The sequence below is a fragment of the Mesoplodon densirostris genome, chromosome 8, assembly GCF_025265405.1.
Source record: "Mesoplodon densirostris isolate mMesDen1 chromosome 8, mMesDen1 primary haplotype, whole genome shotgun sequence".
Classification (NCBI taxonomy): Eukaryota; Metazoa; Chordata; class Mammalia; order Artiodactyla; family Ziphiidae; genus Mesoplodon; species Mesoplodon densirostris.
In genome coordinates, this window is record NC_082668.1 from 44,010,517 (window position 1) to 44,022,736 (window position 12,220).

General features: G+C 39.2%; 1 pseudogene; it reads right to left on the reverse strand.

Annotated features, from left to right (window-relative positions):
• Positions 1–270: 270 nt before the first annotated feature.
• Positions 271–1,032, reverse strand: LOC132494731 (palmitoyltransferase ZDHHC3-like; annotated as a pseudogene).
• Between the last annotated feature and the right edge of the window lie 11,188 nt (positions 1,033–12,220).

A 12,220-nucleotide genomic window follows, 5' to 3' on the forward strand; every position in this document is an offset into this window, starting at 1 on the left:
AGTCTGAAGAGGAAATGCATATATATATAAACCAAAACTATTTTTAACTGTTTTCTTTGATTGCTAATCAGGTTAAAATATTTTCACACATTTATTGGCCATTTGTTTTCTTCTTCTGGGACCCACAGCTTCCTACGCTGAGGATTCTGTAACATCCTCGTTAGAAACGGCACACTGGTTAGGACTTCTTTAAGTCTCAGCCTCAGCAGCAAAGGGGAAATAACAATAGAGATGCAATCTCTGTGAAGGCAGCATCCGTATCTGTGGAGACTAGAACACAACTGCCAGAACGAAGACATTCAGTGAATATTTGCTGCAGTGGTGGGCTCGGTCAGGCTTGATGCTGCAGCATTTGGGACACTTGTACATCACCTGCCCAGGCTTCAGCTGTAAACTCTCGATGAATTCTTTAGTGGCATTTCCTTTGGGCACCGCCCCCAAGAGGCACTTGCTAGGGCCTGAAACAGGCTTATCCAGCTTTTCAGGGAAAGATGAGCCTCGCCCAAACAAGGTAAAGGCCACTGTCGTGCAGGTTCCTGGAAGGGGTCCGTCAACATGGCCCGGCAGTGGGAAGCCAGGGCCAAGAAGGCCAGCAGGTTGAACATAATTCCACTGATGATGCTGTACACGTAGTCTCGGGATGGAATCAGCATGACAAAGAGGACCACAAACTCCGCATAGAGGACCAGAAACCAGGTGACAACGGCACAGGCGATGCCACAGCCATCGCGGATAAACCACATGGTTCCCACAGGACTGGGGTGGGGAGGTGGGACGCACTTCTCCGGCTGGAGGTATTCTGGCTTCCGCTCAATGTCTCGGAAGTGGTGGGTGGGGATAAGCATCATAAGCTATTCTGTCCATACTGGCATCGTGAAGCTGGAGGCAGTTCCCCAGTCCCAGGCCCCCGGTGGGGCTTGGCTGCCGCCGCCGCCGTCGCTCCCCCTGCAGCCCCCGACCCGCGATCCGGCCTCGGGCTACAGCGATGGCTCCCCGGCACGAGGCGCCGCGGCTCCCTGGACTCGGCCAGACACAGGGCGGCGCACAAGAGAAGCCCATCGAGCTCCCGGCGGTGGTGGCGGCGGCGGCTGCTTTTCTGAATTTGGTCAGTATTTATTAGACAGATAGATATGGATGGATCCATGTACAAATAGTGTTATTTCTGCTTCTAGGATATTAAAAAGATTATGTAACTGCATAGTAACCTTACACAGAAACAAATATATCTTAAAATGTGTGACCATACGTAAAAGACCAACAACACACTGAATTATTTTCAATCTTAATAGTACTGATATTAATTTACTGAAGATACAGTGCAGTTTTTTGTGTGCCTATTTCTGTCAACCAGTTGTCTTTAACATTCTGTCAAGGAAATTTATTGATCTGATTAAAAAGTTAATGTTTTGGAAACTTTAGTCAAAGATGTCATTCTAATGCTATATGACAATACAGTTGATTTTTCTTCCTTCCTTCATTTCTTTTACCCTCTGCCTTTGACCAAACTAGGTAAAGCACATTGCACAGGCATTGGTGGTTTCATCGTATTACTGTATTTCAAGAAGGTACATGTTATTGTCTGAATGTTTGTGTCCCTACAAAATTCCTGTGTTGAAATCCTAATGCCCAAGGTGGTCATGTTGGTGGGTGGAGCCTTTGGAAGATGCTTAAGTCATAAAGGTGGAGCCCTCATGAATGGCATCAGTGTCTTATAAAAGAAGTTCCTGAGAAAACTCTAGCTTCAATAAGAGAACACAGCAAGAAGTCATCTGCTATAAATCAAAAGACGGCCCTCACCCAAAGTGAGGAAGGTAGTGGTGCCTTTCTCTTAGACTTCCCAGCCTCCAGAGCTGAGAGAAATAAATTTTTGTTGTTCATAAGCTACCCAGTCTGTGGTATTTTGTGATAGCAGCCCAAACACACTAAGATAGTACATAACATATATCAAAGAAGTAAATTGGTTTTCACATGAATAAACTTATAGGATCAGGGGAAATGAAGGTAATATTTCTGTGAAATCAAATGTGGATCCTTACAAAACGACTAATAAAATAAACATTTCAAGTCTTTGCTACCTTAAAGTATTTATAAATCCTGAAATTAAATATAAATATGACATAGGGGACCAAAACAATAGTATACACACTTTGATGTAACTTAGCCTAATAATTATAGATGTATTCATAGAGCAACAACTAATGAATATGTTTAGTGTAAATATAAATGCAGGTATATATTTGTATTTTCTTTACTAAATATTAGAAAAAATATTTTAAATTTTTTGAGATGTGATTTCTGGACACTACATGAATACATTTGTTGGCAAAAGTTACTAATCATGAAAAATCAAGCAAAATAGAAAATACTAATTTTCCCAGTAATCTAGAACATAGGTTGGCAAACTACAGTGCACAGGCTGGCAGTAGTCTTATTGGAATACAGCCATGTCCATTTGTTTATGCCTTGTTTATGGCTTTTGTCACACTAGAAGGGCAGAATTGAGTAGTTGCAAGAGAGATGCTATGTCCCACAAGTATAAAATATTTACCCATAAAGGGAAAGTTTTCAGGTTCCTGATCTAGAAGTCATATGTCATTTCAGAGATTGTATACACCCATAAACACTATACATTCACCAGTAAGAGTATTTCAAATACAAGATAAAAATATTTCCTTGGAATAAAAAATATTTTCCTCCTTCTGGCCATGCTTAAAAAGAAATAATATAAGGGATTAGAAGGGTCATATACATCTGAGGAGAAAAACGAGCTATATTTACTTGCTTGGTGAACCAGGAGATTATCACAAGGGGTAATTTATGTCAGAGGATAATGAGGTCCTCAGTAAAATAGAGAAGTTTATTTGTGAAAATGAATTTAGTGACTTTAGTAATATTTATGAATGTCTCCTGCTTATATTTTCATGGATTAAATGCAAGAAGAAGAAATTCAACAGAAAAATAATACAGCCATAAATACTAACTCAAAAATTCACAAACACAAACTCTCAAAAGAAGAAATGTTTCATATACATAATTCTTTCATTAAAGAAAAAATAGCCAACAGAAAGCTTGACAAATTCATGAGGATAGTCTTGGAATTCCTTCCACCTGACACTGCACCTAGTATTAAGGGAAGCTAAGAAGGCTATAACAAAAGGCTATTTCAGTTTCAGTGCACTCCTATTGCAGTGAGGAGGAATGGCTTATTACTTATTCCTAGTGATTCAACTTGATGCCATTTCCTACAGGGAACATGTTGAGCTAACTGAAAGTACTCAGGGAGAGACCTTCAAGATGGCAGAGGAGTAAGACGTGGCGATCACCTTCCTCCCCACAAATACATCAAAAATACATCTACAGGTGGAACAACTCCTACAGAACACCTAACTGAATGCTGGCAGAAGACCTCAGACTTCCCCAAGGGCAAGAAAATCTCCAGGTACCTGGGTAGGGCAAAAGAAAAAAGAAAAAACAGAGACAAAAGAACAGGGATGGGACCTGCACCAGTGGAGGGAGCTGTGAAGGAGGAAAAGTTTCCACACACTAGGAAGCCCCTTCACTGGTGGGGATGGCGGAGGCGGGGGGAAGGAAGGTTCAGAGCCACAGAGGAGAGCATAGCAACAGGGGTGCAGAGGGCAATGCAGAGAGATTCCCGCACAGAGGATCGGTGCCAACCAGCACTCACCAGCCTGAGATGCTTGTCTGCTCACCCACTGGGGCAGGTGGAGGCTGGGAGCTGAGGCTCGGGCTTCAGAGGTCAGACCCCAGGGAGAGGACTGGGGTTGGCTGCATGAAGACAGCCTAAAAGGGGCTAGTGCACCATGTACCATAGCTGGCCAGGAGGGAGTCCAGGAAAAAGTCTGGACCTGCCATAGAGGCAAGAGACCATTGTTTTGGGGTGCGCAAGGAGAGGAGCTTCCTGCTCCGTGTGCCCACAGACGGCAGAGCACTGCCTAAGTGAGCTCTAAAGACAGGCGTGAGCCATGGCTATCATCTCGGACCCCAGAGGTGGGTATGGACCACTAACACTGCCACTACTACCACCAAGAATCCTGTGTGCAAGTGCAGGTCACTACTCACACCCCCCCCCCCCCAGGAGCCTGTGCAACATGCCACTCCCAGGGTCCTGTGATCCAGGGACAACTTCCCTGGGAGAACACATGGCACGCCTCAGGCTGGTGCAACGTCACGATGGCCTCTGCCGCTGCAGGCTTACTCCACATTCCAGTTATGACTACCGTACCTCTCCCTCTCCCCAATCTGAGTGAGCAAGAGAAACCTAGTCAGCCACTGCTTTAACTCCTTCCTGTCTGGGCAGGGAAGACACCTGAAGGTGGCCTACACACAGAGGCAGGGCCAAAACCAAAGCTGAACCCCAAGAGCTGTGCGAACAAAGAAGAGAAAGGGAAATTTCTCCGTGCAGCCTCAAGAGCAGCAGATTAAATCCCCACCATCAGCTTGATAAATGCTGCATCCGTGGAATACCTGAATACAAAGTGAATGTTCCCAAAATTGAGGCAGTGGACTTTAGGAGCAACTGTAGACTTGCGGTTTGCTTTCTGCGTCTGACTGGTTTTTGGCTTTATGTTTATCTTTGTTTAGTTTTTAATGCTTGTTATCATTAGTGGATTTGTTTATTGGTTTGGTTGTGCTCTTCCTTTTTTTTTTTTCTTTTTCCTCTTTTTGTGAGTGTGTGTGTGTATCTTTCTCTGTGTGATTTTGTCTGTTTAGGTTAGCTTTTACCATTTGTGCTAGGGTAGTGTCTGTTCGGGTTTTTTTTTTCAGTTTTGTTTTTGTTTTGGGGTTTTTTTGTGTTTGTTTTCTCTTTTTTATGTGTGTGTGTGTATGTTTCTGTGTGACTTTGTCTGTTTAGTTTTGCTTTTAACATTTGTTTTGGGATTCTATCTGTTCGTTATTTTTTTTTTTTCCCTCTTCCTTTTCTTCCGAGTCATGCGGCTGGCAGGGTCTTGGTGCTCTGGCTGGATGTCGGGCCTGAGCCTTTGAGGTAGGAGAGCCGAGTCCAGGACATTGGACCACCAGAGACCTCCCAGCCCATGTAATTTTAATCAGCAAGAGCTCTCTGAGAGATCTCCATCTCAACACTAAGACCCAGCTCAACCCAATGGCCAGCAACCTCCAGTGCCAGATGCCCCATGCCAAACAACTAGCAAGACAGGAACACAACCCCTCCCATTAGCAGAGAGGCTCCCTAAAGTCATACTAAGTTCACAGACATCTGAAAACACAGCACCAGATGCAGCCCTGCACAACAGAAGGACAAGATCCAGCCCCACCCACCAGAACCCAGGCACCAGTCTCCCCCACCAGGAAGCCTACACAAGCCACTGAATCAACCTCACCCACGGGGGGAACACACCAAAAATAACAGGAACTACAAACCTGCAGCCTGCAAAAAGGAGAAGTCAAAAACAGTAAGTTAAACAAAACGAGAAGACAGAGAAATATGCAGATGAAAGAGCAAGGTAAAAACCCACCAGACCAGGGCTTCCCTGGTAGCGCAGTGGTTGAGAATTCGCCTGCCGATGCAGGGTACACGGGTTCGTGCCCCAGTGCGGGAGGATCCCAAATGCCGAGGAGCAGCTGGGCAAGTGAGCCATGGCCGCTGAGCCTGCACGTCTGGAGCCTGTGCTCCACAACGGGAGAGGCCACAACAGTGAGAGGCCCGCGCACCGCAAAAAAAAAAACCCACCAGACCAAACAAATGAAGAGGAAATAGGCAGTCTACCTGAAAAAGAATTCAGAGTAATGATAGTAAACATGATCCAAAATCTTGGAAATAAAATGGAGAAAATACAAGAAATGTTTAACAAGGACCTAGAAGAACTAAAGAGCAAACAAACAATGGTGAACAACACAATAAATGAAATTAAAAATACTCTAGAAGGAGTCAACAGCAGAATAACTGAGGCAGAAGAACTGAGAAGTGACCTGAAAGACAGAATAGTGGAAAAAACTGCCACAGAGCAGAATAAAGAATAAAGAATGAAAAGAATTGAGGACAGTCTCAGAAACCTCTGGGACAACATTAAACACACCAACATATGAATTATAGGGGTCCCAGAAGACAAAGAGAAAAAGAAAGGGTCTGAGAAAATATATGAAGAGATTATAGTTGAAAACTTCCCTAATATGGGAAAGGAAATAGTAAATAAAGTCCAGGAAGCGCAGACAGTTCAATAAAGGATAAATATCAATCTTGAGATCAATAAAATTAAAAGCTGGTTCTTTGAGAAGATAAACAAAATTGATAAACCATTAGCCAAACTCATCAAGAAAAAAAGGCAGAAGACTCAAATCCACAGAATTAGAAATGAAAAAGGAGAAGTAACAACTGACACTGCAGAAATACAAAGCATCCTAAGAGACTACTACAAGCAGCTATACACCAATAAAATGGACAACCTGGAAGAAATGGACAAATTCTTAGAAAGGTATAACCTAACAAGAATGAACCAGGAAGAAATAGAAAATATGAACAGACCAATCACAAGCACTAAAATTGAAACCGTGATTAAAAATCTTCCAACAAACAAAAGCCCAGGACCAGATGGCTTCACAGGTGAATTCAATCAAATATTTAGAAAAGAACTAACGCCTATCCTTCTCAAACTCTTCCAAAATATAGCAAAGGGAGGAACACTCCCAAACTCATTCTACGAGGCCACCATCACCCTGATACCAAAACCAAAGATGTCACAAAAAAAGAAAACTACAGGCCAATATCACTGATGAACGTAAGTGCAAAAATCCTCAACAAAATACTAGCAAACAGAATCCAACAGCACATTAAAAGGCTCATCCAAGATGATCAAGTGGGGTTTATCCCAGGAATGCAAGGATTCTTCAATATATGCAAATAAACCAATGTGATACAGCATATTTACAAGTTGAAAGATAAAAACCATATGATAATCTCAATAGATGCAGAAAAAGCTTTTGACAAAATTTAACAGCCATTTATAATAAAAACTCTCCAAAAGTGGGCATAGAGGGAACCTACCTCAACATAATAAAGGCCATATATGACAAACCCGCAGCCAAAATCGTTCTCAATGGTGAAAAACTGAAACCATTTCCTCTAAGATCAGGAACAACACAAGGGTGCCCACTCTCACCACTATTATTCAACAGAGTTTTGGAAGATTTAGCCACAGCAGTGAGAGAAGAAAAAGAAATAAAGGGAATCCAAATCAGAAAAGAAAAAGTAAAACTGTCACTGTTAGCAGATGACATGATACTATAGAGAATCCTAAAGATGTTACCAGAAAACTACTAGAGCTAATCAATGAATTTGGTAAAGTAGCAGGATACAAAATTAATGCACAGAAATCTCTTGCATTTCTATACACTAATGATGAAAAATCTGAAAGAGAAATTAAGAAAACACTCCCATTTACCACTGCAGCTAAAAAAATAAAATACCTAGAAATAAACCTACCTAAGGAGACAAAAGAGCTGTATGCAGAAAACTATAAGACACTGATGAAAGAAATTAAAGACGATTCACACAGATGGAGAGATATACCATGTTCTTGGATTGGAAGAATCAACATTGTGAAAACAACTGTACTACCCAAAGCAATCTACAGATTCAATGCAATCCCTACCAAATTACCAATGGCATTTTTCACAGAACTAGAACAAAAAAGTTCACAATTTGTATGGAAACACAAAAGACCCCAAATAGCCAAAGCAATCTTGGGAAAGAAAAACGAGCTGGAGGAATCAGGGTCCCTGACTTCAGACTACACTACAAAGCTACAGTAACCAAGACAGTATGGTACTGGCACCAAAACAGAAATATAGATCAATGGAACAGGATAGAAAGCCCAGAGATAAACCCATGCACATATGGTCACCTTATCTTTGACAAAGGAGACAAGTATATACAATGGAGAAAAGACAGTCTCTTCGATAAGTGGTGCTGGGAAAACTGGACAGTTACATGTAAAAGAATGAAATTAGAACACCTCCTAACAACATACACAAAAATAAACTCAAAATGGATTAAAGACCTAAATGTAAGACCAGACACTATAAAACTCTTAGAGGAAAACATAGGCAGAACATTATATGACATAAATCACAGCAAGATCCTTTTTTGACCCACCTCCTAATGAAATGGAAATAAAAACAAATGGGACTTAATGAAACTTAAAAGCTTTGCACAGCAAAAGAAACCATAAACAAGATGAAAGACACCCCTCAGAATGGGAGAAAATATTTGCAAGTGAAGCAACTGACAAAGGATTAATCTCCAAAATATATAAGCAGCTCATGCAGCTCAATATCAAGAAAACAAACAACCCAATCCAAAAATGGGCAGAAGACCTAAATAGACATTTCTCCAAAGAAGATATACAGCTGGCCAACAGACACATGAAAGGATACTCAACATCACTAATCCTTAGAGAAATGCAAATCAAAACCACAATGAGGTATCACCTCACACCAGTCAGAATGGCCATCATCAAAAAATCTACAAACTATAAATGCTGGAGAGGGTGTGGAGAAAAGGGAACCCTCTTGCACTGTTGGTAGGAATGTAATTGATACAGCCATTATGCAGAAGAGTATGGAGGCTCCTTAAAAAACTAAAGATAGAACTACCATATGACCCAGCAATCCCACTACTGGGCATATACCCTGAGAAAACCATAATTCAAAAAGAGTCATGTACCACAATGTTCACTGCAGTACTATTTACTATAGCTAGGACATGGAAGCAACCTAAGTGTCCATCGACAGATGAATGGACAAAGAAGATGTGGCACATATATACAATGGAATATTACTCAGCCATAAAAAGAAACGAAATTGAGTTATTTGTAATGAGGGGAATGGACCTAGAGTCTGTCATACAGAATGAAGTAAGTCAGAAAGAGAAAAAAATAAATACTGTACCCTAACACATATATATGGAATCTAAAAAAAAAAAAAAATGGTTCTGATGAACCTAGGGGCAGGACAGGAATAAAGACACAGACATAGATAATGTACTTGAGGATACGGTGTGGGGGGGGGAGGGGAAGCTGGGACGAAGTGAGAGAGTGGCATGGACGTATATACACTACCAAATGTAAAATAGATAGCTAGTGGGAAGCAGCCACATAGCACAGGGAGATCAGTTCAGTGCTTTGTGGCCACCTAGGGGGTGGGATCGGGAGGGTGGGAGGGAGGTGCAAAAGGGAGGGAATATGGGGATAAATATGTACGTACAGCTGATTCACTTTGTTATACAGCAGAAACTAACACCACATTGTAAAGCAACTATACTCCAATAACGATGTAAAAAAAAAGAAAAAAAGTACTCAGGATCAACACTGGAAAGCATGTCTTCACATACTGGAAGAATTACTGAGACAAGGTTGGATTCCTCAGAAATGACCCTTTCCAGTTCCATGTCCATGAAGCTAAAGCTGTTAATGCAGAAACATTTCTGAATATATTTGAAATTATGTCTTCTTTAACTGAACAACTATTACCATTTACAAATTCATGGATAAAGAAGATCTATCTATATCTATATATATATATATGCGTACACTTCACATACTGTTATATGGATGTGTTTCATATCATTTTTAATGATTCCCGATTACTCAATCATATAGTGTATCTTAATCTACTTGATTTCCCTTTATAGAAAAAACTAGGCCCTTTACTTTCACCAGTGTAAACTATGTACCACTGAAGAATCTTGTGATTACTGTAAGTAGATATACAGCTAAAGGGTATATGAACTAAAAAGGCTTTTGGTAGGTATTTTCAAGTTATTCTCCAGAAATATTATACCACTCTATATCCTCATCAACTGTGGGCAGGGATACCTGTTTCCTTACACACACAGAATGATGTAGTCAGAAAGAAAAGCTATTAAGTCAGTAGGCACAATATAAAAAATAATGATACAATTTAGATATAACTGTAATAAGTCAAGTATATAACACTAATATCATGCTAAAATTTTATGAAAGGGAAAACTAACATTAAACATGAAATACAATAAAAGTTAAAAAAATTCTGAAATAGAAATGAGAATTAGACTTGGTAATTATAGAGCAATGTTGTTAGAATTTAGCTTTAGTTGAAGGAATTTTCATATCAGTGCAGCATATTGATGATAATGGTGTCTTAAGTATAATTATAAAATTATATTTATGATCTACAAGCACAAGGACATCAAGAATCTAGACCAATGATGAGCCTTTTAGGAAGCTTCAGGGCAATTCTGTTTAAATCTTATTTCATAAAGGTCTGAATATAATGGATAATAAAAAAATATGTCCATGAAGTAGTTAACCTAACCTCACTAGACCTTGATTTCCCATACCATCAATGAGAATATTATATCTCACATAATAATATAAGTACATTGAGTGAGATAATGTGTACATATCTTTAGCAGTATCTGGCCCATGAAAATAGCTAATATTTATTAAATTATATTTCATGCATTTTTATAACTCTCTACATGAACACACAAAAAAAATGCTTTGGAGTTGGTATTATGATCATCCACATTTTATAGATGAGAAAGCAAAAGCAAAGGAGATTAATCTGTGAGATCACACAGCAAAGAAGTGGTACTGCCTAAGTGGACTAGCCAGACTAATTTTAGAGCTTTGATGTCAAATCTCTATTCTTTACTGCCTCTTGTAGTAATCACTGGACATACACTTTTCTGTAACAAATATGAACTCTGCAAATTGCAATTTTCATAATGTTTGTTATATAAATGTAATCATGTATGTATTATCATTTTAGTTCATATTTCATATTTTAGCAAGCTGCAAATGAAACTAAATTTGAATTAATTTTCTCTTTGAAAATGCTTGAAACAAAATTTTTCAACTCACAGTAACTTTGGAAGAAAAAGCCTCCTATGAGTTTCACAAAGTTAAGAACTAATTCTAATTGTTTAGTTGAATATTCTTAGCAGCAACATAGTATCTTTATCTTTGAGCATTTCAATAACATCACAAAGCCTGATTCTTAACAGGTGAATATTCTCTAAATAATTTGAATGGGACAAAGTATGCCCTTGCATAATTTGGTGCTGGTTCCAATGTAAACACATGTTTTAAGATAGGTGTTATCAGCTAAAATTTTAAAGAGTCTTCAGGATAGTCTGGGCAGAACTCACCATAGGGCAATGCGCTATGTGGTGATGAAATAGCCCCACACTTTGAGGAACCTAGGATTTGGAACTTAAGTGATTTAGATGAAACACCATATCCTACTTCAGTTTTCCTGCATAGTAATAATGGTGAAATAATTCACCATAGTAGGATTTTTCTTTTAATAAGATTTCCAAATTCATTTGTAAATAATTTTACTTGTATGAAAGACAGGTGTTCAGGATACTAGTGATATTATAATTCCTGATAAATAAGCAACCTATTTTCATCCAACACATTTATCACTGCTTCAGAGAGGGCACCATATACTTCCATTTACACTCTGCTAATAGCACACAGTTGAGCCTGTCAAGTAAAGAGGTTTACTGTGGAATTTGAGGACCAGAGCTCATATTCTGCTTATGTCCATCTGTCTCAAAGACACTAGGCAAATTGACCTCTCTAAACTTGAGTTACATCATCTGTAAAATGACTTAATATGAGTATCCACCCATGTGAATATTACCAGGATTAAATGATATAACATATGTAAGTAACTTGGTCTAGTGCATGATTTAAAATGTGTCAAAGTGTAGCTGTCATTAATTTTAGTAATAATGCCTTATTTAATACAGCCAATCAGAATTAGTTATATTTTAATTTAGCATTGTCTATGATTGAAGACATACTTTAAAAATCATAATTTTATTTACCCTTCAAAATTAATTGTACCCTCATAAAATACACACTCATCCATGCAACAAATGCTTATTTCATCACCTTAGTAAAGTGTGATTTATTTTTTGCTAGTTTCTATATAAGTTGATACTTCTTTTGAAGAAATTAATTCTACAAATTTGTGAAACAAATTTCTGAATGTATTAATTCTAGAAATGTCACTGTTAATTAGGTCATATTGACACTCTCTATTTGTATTCCTTGGAGAGGAGGGAGGTTTCTTCAATGTTTTGTGCTGTCTGCACCAATTTTAGACAGATGAAAAATAGAAAAGAAAATGTCCCAGGCCAAAGGGACAGTATAACCAGGTGATTTGGGATAAACTAAAACACACAGGAGTC